Genomic DNA, 8,731 nt, shown 5'->3' with positions numbered 1-8,731 from the left:
CCCATTCACAACACTTGGGGAATACCTTTACTGAAAAGTACGGCCACAGTTTAAGAAGGCAGCTCACACTATCTTTTCAAAAGCAATAAACGCGGGTCAGAGATTCCTGGATGCACAAAGTGCATTTAACTGCCTCCCCATTCGAAAACATAATTGCCTTTGATCAGACCAAAATTGTATTAATATGGTTTTAACAATACTTCGCAAACATTGATGTGAGTTAACACCAGTCATTAATAAGGATTAAGAACGTCATATACCTTCACATGGTATTTTTGGCACCCAAAGTACACAAATGATACCCATAGTTGAACAAATTCTTAAATTTGATTCAACTTTCAAAGACTCTACAATTCATGTTCTCAAGATTATGTATTTATTATTATTATTATATTTGCCTTTTCTGTAATTGCAGTCTGGCTTCTTATGCACATTGGTTATTCTTTATTCATGTATATTTTTTCATTGGTACTATTGTGCTTTTTTTCATCTACTGTGAATGTCCGCAAGAAAATGAATCTCAGGGTAGTAAATGGTGATGTATATGTACTTCGACAATAACTTTTCTTTGAAATTTGAAGGTATTCTTGGAGCCACTTCCAAGTGTTTCCTTTGCACATAGATTCTGACTTCTATGTACACTGTTTTTACAGGAACCTGCGCAAATTCGTCTCCTCTCTCCTCTGAAGAATCTGCCCCCTCATACCATCATTCAACAGGCAGTAGTTCATTACCAATGCTTCCCAAGTGGCTGACAGGGGTCTGGTTGCATTGTCTGAGATGCTTTAAGAGCGACTTCCTCAGGTCAGAGCTGTGAGGAAATTAAGACTGTAAGTCACTTCCTTACACCCACTCTCCCTGAAATAGATGCTGTTTGCTTTGGAGCTGACATCAATGGATTTCCCCTTTTATTTAGAGCTATCCAAAACAGCCTTCAGGTGAATGCTGACTTTATTTCAGTGCCAGACGAAATTTAAAAAATTACGATGAATTTCTGCGCCTGTACTTGCTGGAGTTTAGAATAATGAGGGGATATCTCATTGAAACCTATTGAATATTGAAAGGCCTAGATAAAATGGACGTAGAGAGGATGTTTCCAATAGCAGGGGAGTCTAGGACCAGAAGATACAACTTCACAATAGAAGGATATCCCTTTAGAAAAGAGATGTGGAGGAATTTCTTTAGCTACAGGATGGTGAATCCATGGAATTCATTGCCACAGATGGCTGTGGAGAACAAACCACTGTGTATATTTAAGCTGGAATTTGATAGATTCTTAATTAGTAAGGGCATTAAAGGTTACAGGGAGAAGCCAGGAAAATAGGGTTGAGAGAGGTAATAAAATCAACCATGATGGAATGGTGGAACAGATTCAATGGGTCAAATGGCCTAATTCTGCTCCTATGTTTTATGCCATAGCAAGATCCCCAGTTGATGCTGGGATTGCAGGATGGATGAGTGCAGGAATAGTACAGATGGTTGTCTTTGAAGACATTTTGAGAGAGCAAACTTCAGAGCCTTAACCTTGACCTACCCTGCTAGGTGGAAGGATTTTTATTTGCAATAATGCTTGCAGATCTGGGATAACCATCCTTGGACTTTCTTTCCTACCCATTGTCTGGCTACAAGACGAGAGAACCAAATATTTCTCAGCTTTCAACTACAGCTATATTCGGTGATGGACAGTTTAAGAGAAGAGTTTCACTAACTTCATTCAATCAATGGTGCCTTATTCTGTGTAAGAGTATGGCCAAAGCCTACAAAAGGAGTAAAGTGCTGAAATATTTTTTACCTTTGTGATGGATAGTCTATGTGCAGGGCCAGGGGCATTTCTTTCTTTCTTTCTATGCCAAGCTCAACTTTCTAACATAGCAACTGATTAAACAATGATTTTTGAATAAGACAAAGTTTCAACGAAAATTCTTTGTTTAACTTCTTTTCGCAAAAAAGCTAGTCTTCAGTTTTTAATGTAAATGTCAGGCAGTAATCAGTTTGCAGTTAAAAATACAGCTTTGCAAACAGATACAGAACACAGAATGTTGGTTCACAGCATCTGGATTGATCTTTCAAGAGCTGTAGTGTAAAACAATGGGATTATTTAATTAGGCTTGTTTCAAACCAGGCAGGAAGCTAACTTATTTAGTTCAAGTAAGTTTTCAAACCAGGTTGATACTATCATTTAGCATTTCAAATAGCTGATCTGTTAATAGTTGGAAGGTTTGTATGCTTAGGGAGTCAGCTTCACAGCATTAATTATGGATATCTAGACATACTGTCTCAAGAAACTTTGAGAGTTTGTGTAAAAAGGGTAATAGAAAAAAATATCATATATGTGTGAAGTCACCCAAGTGGCAGAAATGCAGTATAATGTAGAGAGCAGCTTAGGTTTATCAGGAATTGTTAAGGAACATCAAGAAGAATAAAATCTCCACTTTTGATTTCTGCAACAGACTACTTGCTCACCTGCATGGCTGGCATTTCTTTTTAGCTTACAGGGATTGTATCCCAGTTTTGGAAATCCTTTGTTTTTAAAATTGCTTGCGATTTTGTATTTTGTTTCTGATTAAAGTTCTGTGCTTTATAGATGCTTTAAAAGTTTTGTTTGGATTGAAAAGTACATCACTAAAAATAAATGAACTATGTTTAAATTACCCTGTTAGTTGGAAGTATCTCCTTTTTGGTGAGGGGGGTGGTGACTGGGAATGGGGGTCCACCACTCAAGTAGTGGTAATTGGCAGCTAAACTTGCTGGAGGATAAACAGGGAAGTGAACTAGTGTTTGAAGAGTAGGTAGTTAGAGTATAATCTCCCTTTAGTGAGGATACCCAGAGCCATCTATATCCAATAAGGTTTAAGGTCTTCATTTAAGTTTAGAACTTTGCAATCAGCAAACTCAGTAGCATCAAATTTTTGATCTTTAGCTTTGTACAAGGAGCTTAAGCACTCTGCTCATCTATGTCCATGAAGACTTAAATTGGTTTTGAATTTAGTTAGTTGATCGATTGAATTGTGCATTTTACAAATGGTTTCTGTAGTGGTCGAGTGCCATTGGCAGAATGGCATTAAGAGGGATAATAAAGCAGCCATGAAGGAACCAGAGCAGATTCAGTGGGCTGCTCCCGATTCTGTTCCTATGCCTTGTAGTATCATGTCTTTGGAAAGTTATTTATTAGCAATAGAGCTGGTGCGGGGTAGTTGAAGTGTTACTTTCTGATACCTGCATTGTTGTCTCAAGCCACAGTTAGTCTATCATACAAAAACAAAGAATATTTGAAGATTACATCACATGGCAAGGCACCACAGTACTGTAACGGTTAGCATAACATGATTTCAGCTTGAGACATCTGATTTTGGAGTTCCAGCATCCTCTAAATTTGTATGTTCTTCCCATGAATACATAGGCTTTCCTCTGGCTACTCTGGTTTCCTACCAGAGTCCAATGACATACTGGTAGGTAGGTAAAATAATCATCATAAATTGTCCTGTGATTAGGCTAGGGTTAAATAGTTGGGATGCTGGGCGATGCAGCTGGTTGGACAGGAAGGGCCTATTCCAGAATCTTTAAATTAAATAAAAATAAATAAAATAATTGATACATAAAAATTTTCACACCTTGTATTGTGGTTGGTTATATTTTCACAGGTACAGTTTTTCAATAACAGTGAAACCAACGTAGCAAACACGAAGAAATCTGCAGATGCTGGAATTTCAAGCAACACACAAAAGTTGCTGGTGAACGCAGCGGGCCAGGCAGCATCTATAGGAAGAGGTACAGTCGACGTTTTGTGCCAAGACCCTTCGTCAGGACCAACTGAAAGAAGAGCTAGTAAGAGATTTGAAAGTGGAGGGTGAGAGGGAGATCCAAAATGATAGGAGAAGACAGGAGGTGGAGGGATGGAGCCAAGAGCTGGACAGTTGATTGGCAAAAGGGATATGAGAGGATCATGGGACGGGAGGCCTAGGGAGATAGAAAGGGGGAGGGATGAAGCCCAGAGGATGGATGGGGTATGAGGCAACCAACGTAACAAGTAGGATTGGTAAGAGAGGGAGTTTGAAGACATGTAAAACTTGGAAACCTAAATAGGTCTTATCCATTACAATGGCCAGCTCTGAGAATGTAAATTGCAAGTGGACCAGCTAATTGCAGCAGAGTTAGAGCCTACAGCTAGGGTGAATGTCCTGTACCAATGTTTAAAGGACGATGCCTTAAACTGCTTCAAGTTTGGAGCAGTGGATAGGGTATCAGACCATTCCCTGTGAGCACCCAGTTAAGCAAACTCAGGCTTGCTCACTATTTGGGTGGAAGCCCAACTAGGAACAGTGCGTGAGGAGGCAAATGAGCCAAATGGCAGGCATAATTCAGTAAGGATCTCAATTGCACTGTGCTGCATATTCTGATCATACACACATCACTGCAGTTAGAAAACAAAACACAGGTTGTCTTAAGATATTGCCTCCCTGAATGTTGCCGGCAGTTCTCAAAACCTCTGTCAAACTGTCTTGAAGTCATTCTGTGCTCTTAACAAGTAGAGGGTGGCAGAGGAAGTTCATGGAGCATCGACCAAATGACTCAAATCCAGTGCTGCAAGAGAAATAATAAATAATGATTAGCCTTATTTGTCACATGTGCATCAAAACAGTGACTAATGTCATTTAGTGTCAAATCAGTGAGGATTAGGCTAGGGGCAGCCCACAAGTGTTGCCATGCTTCTGGCACCAACACAGAAAGCCCACAACGTACTAATCCTAATCATACATCTTTGGAATGTGGGAAGAGACCTGAGAAATCCTATGTGGTCCCAGGGAGAGTTATGATGTTCTTACAGATAATGGTGGGAAATGAACCCTGATTGGCCACCCAGATCAGTAAATGTGTCATCTGCTGCTCCCTGTCTTGTACAGGGAACCTGCTCACTGTTCCTCCCCTTTTCATTGTTCACTCATCATAACAATCCTGAACTCCTTTCCTCATGGTTACTCAAGAAAACAATTCACGCTTATTTCTTATCCATGCCCACCTAGTTAATTCACTCTTCTCTTGTTCCACTTATTCTTCTTGCTTCCTGGATATGGACTTTATCTTAAAAGTTCTTCCTTAACCCTCACTCAAACTACTCTTCTTCTTAGAGATGTTACCATTCTCTCCACATGCTGCACATTTCCCTCCCCCCCGCCCCCACATTGGCGATCCTGACTAAACCACACATCTCCTTAGCTGCCAGTTGAAATTCTTTCTTTCGGAGGTACTAACAACAGTGCCTTCACTCTGCTTCACCATTGTACCCCACTATCAATCATCCTTTCCTCATCACAACCTTCTACACTTCACTTTTCTTACACCTGTTACTTGTTCTTATACCCTACAGGAATGATCTGGAGAAAATGGGAGTACAGCCTGTGACAGGGCCTGTAACAATGATGGATTGAAACAATGCACATCACCTAGACCAAGAACAGTCTAGACAGCATGATCTGTGTCATATACAAGGGGAATGCACTCAAGTGTTAATAGATGGGGCTACTGAAGCAGCAGAATATGAAGTCTCTGACATACCTATCCATTTAATCTTCAGAAAAGGAAAAAGTGAGCATTTTCCAAGTTTCTGGCTGTCAACATCTCTGAAGATCAACCCTGGCCCCAACATATTGATGCTATGGCAAAGATAGCACATCAGCAGCTACATTTCCTTTGGACTTGAAGAGATTTGTTATTGAACTTGAAGATTCTAGTCAATTTCTGCAGACAAACCGTGGAGAGCATAGCAAGTGGTTGATTCATTGTCTGGTATTGGGGAGGGGCATGAGGGGAGCACTGCACAGGATCAGGGAAAAAGCTTCAGTGTTGTAAATTCTGCCAGTTCCATCATGGGCACTGGTTTCCCCAACATAAAGGACATTTTCAAAAGGCAATGCCTCAAAAAGACAACATCCATCATTAAGGAAACCCATCACCCAGGGCACGCTACCATCAGGGAGGAGGTACAGGAACCTAAAGAGAGATTCAACATTTCAGGAACAAATTCCCCTCCTTTACCAGATCTCTGAATGGAAATGCACTCATCCTCACTATTTCTGATCTCTATTTACACTGTATGCATGCAGTACTGTGAGTAGCCAGTGAGCCCAAGACTTTTGCACAGTCCTGTACTGTAGTAATTTTATGTATTGCATGTTAATGCTGCCGCACAAAAAAAAATAAATTTCATACATATGTGAATGATGATAAACCCACATGTGACTGATGGGTCTCCACTGTGGAGTGAGTGTGGGAAGAGCGTTGGGAGAAGGGAATCATGATTGGGAAAATTGGAAGGGAGGGGAAGGGAGCAGGCAGCACCAGAGAAACATCAATGAACCAATTGTTTGGAATCGAGTAACCTTGCCTGGTGTTTCACAGCTGGGTGTGTCTGCACATGCATCATCCATCATCCTTGGCACTTCTTCGCTGCCACCTGTCTCACACTCCACCCAATGCTCGACCCTCACCATTCCCAACACCCTTCGCTCCCACCAGGTTTACAAACTTACTCTCTGCTCCACATTGACAAATACAGTACCATGCTGAAGTCTTAGGCACCCAGCTATATGTATCTAAGACTTTTGCATAGTAATATGTAAAATCATGATTTATAGTTTGTTTTTATCAATTGCTCTGTACTGCTGCAACAAAAACAAATTGAACAGCATATGTCAGTGATATTAAACCTGATTCTGGTTGATTGTGATTCATTTTTTCAGCTCTTACTGCTGAGACTATATTTAGATAATAAATCGTCTTGAAGAGGGGATTTCATAATAGGCTGCATATAGTAACAATAAGGGATGATTGGATAATTTCAGTCAATCAATCCAAGTGAACATCCACAACATGAAAGGGTTAACCGTCTCAAAATTGAGGACTGTCATTATATATTTATAGAAAGAAAAGAATCCTTATCTAACACAGGGGTTCCCAAACTTTATGCCATAGACACAACCATTAAGCAAGGGGTCCATGTACACAAGGATATGAATCTCTGATCTAAAAACTCAGATTTCTCAACACACCTATAGCCAATAAGGTAGCTTTGAAGAGTGATCAGTGCTGTGTTGTTGGAAGTGTTGCAGTCAATTTGTGCACAGTAAGTTACCATCAACAATGTGATAATAACTGGATAATTTCTATTAGCACTGTTGTTTCAGGAGCATGCTTTGAAAGAGTACTCTGGCAATTTTCATGTTCATCTGAGAAAATAGTTTAAAGTTTTCACCCTAAAAAAAATCAACCTCTAGAGAGTGCTTTGTAGAATCAGATTCATTCAAGAAAATTGAATCATTACACAATAAGTAACAAAAACTGTTTACATTATTCAAGCAATATGAACTTGAATCACATTCTGTTACCCCTGGCAGTTGCAAATATGAGTCTTCAATACTTCTTGACAACACTCACCCGCAACTGTAGTTTGAGGTAAACAATGCTCAATTAATGAATCCAGGAAACAAAGAGTTCTCAAGAACAAACCAAAGCTCTCATACCCCCTTATAAAGGGATCTGACAACAATAAACATATCTTTACCAGTTCTTGTCCGTAAGAACACAGCAATCCAAAAGAAATCTCTTTTTATGTTCAAACCACTTCTTGTCATTTGATAAGTCCTTCTGATCACTTGATAAATCAATGTGGTAAACAAGCTTTAATTAAGCTGTTCAGCATTTCCACACTAATGGCTTGTTTAACAATGCTAGCTGCACGTAACACCATATGTTAATAATCTAAGTAAAATCTATAATATTATTTGAAAATGATGAGCCACCTTCTATATTTCTCAGTGCAGCAGCAAAGCACTGAAATATCGAGGTCAGATCCTTCATCTCAGATTTCTAGTGTGAGACATAAGCCTATAGCCTTCCAACATAGGGCAAGAAATGAAACATGGTTGACACCTGCTGAGATTGAAAGTGAAACAACAGCTGGCATAATTTGAAAGAGAAAGGTCTTTCTTTTTCCCGCATTCTGGGCAACAATTCAGGCCAAAGCAAAAATAAATGAACTGGTCATTCATCTGCTGTTTATACTGTGATCTGGTTCTGGTTAGCTGTAGTATTTTCCTGCACTTTAAAGTGTGCTTCATTATCTGTGAAACATCTTGTCATTTTATGGAGTAATGGGAATTGTTGGAATTAATATCCTCAAGACAATATCATTAAAAAATCAGATCAAATGCCCCGGTGGCTGACTACCATGGGAGCTTGCAGCATTCAAAGAAATATTGCACACATAAAGTGATATGAGAAAAACCACTTGCACCTAGTGAAATGTTATGAAATGGAATTCACTGCTGAAGATGTATTAGAAGCAGATTCAATTATTGCTTTGAAACCAATATCCTATGGACATATGAGAAAGTGGGAAAGAAATGGAGATCGGTTCTGTCTACATTGCTTTAGCAGAGGACTGATGTGTGCTTGATGGACCGACTGGCTTCCTCTGTGATTCAATAATTACATATCTAAACCTACACGCTGGGTATAAGCGGGGTATTTGGAATGGAAGGCTGATATGACAGGATCTCACATAGGGTCATGTGCCTTTATGAACAATGCAATGCAATTGCATAATTTTCCCAGCCTAATGATATGGAGCTGATTGCCATCCTTCATTTGATAGCCTGGCTGCACTCATCCACTCCTTTACAAAACTAGGTAGACATCTATGATCTGTGGGTCTCAAAATCATATAGGGTGATGC

General features: G+C 39.7%; 1 long non-coding RNA gene across 1 annotated transcript; it reads left to right on the top strand.

Annotated features, from left to right (window-relative positions):
• The first annotated feature begins 715 nt into the window (after nucleotides 1–715).
• LOC134342741 (uncharacterized) lies at nucleotides 716–6,687 on the top strand. Its single transcript, XR_010017086.1, has 3 exons — nucleotides 716–830; nucleotides 3,642–3,768; nucleotides 5,366–6,687. It is a non-coding gene; the product is annotated as an uncharacterized LOC134342741 (long non-coding RNA).
• The last annotated feature ends 2,044 nt before the right edge of the window (nucleotides 6,688–8,731 follow it).

The sequence above is a fragment of the Mobula hypostoma genome, chromosome 2, assembly GCF_963921235.1.
Source record: "Mobula hypostoma chromosome 2, sMobHyp1.1, whole genome shotgun sequence".
In the NCBI taxonomy this organism is placed as follows: Eukaryota; Metazoa; Chordata; class Chondrichthyes; order Myliobatiformes; family Myliobatidae; genus Mobula; species Mobula hypostoma.
This window is presented reverse-complemented; position numbering and strand designations above follow the sequence as displayed.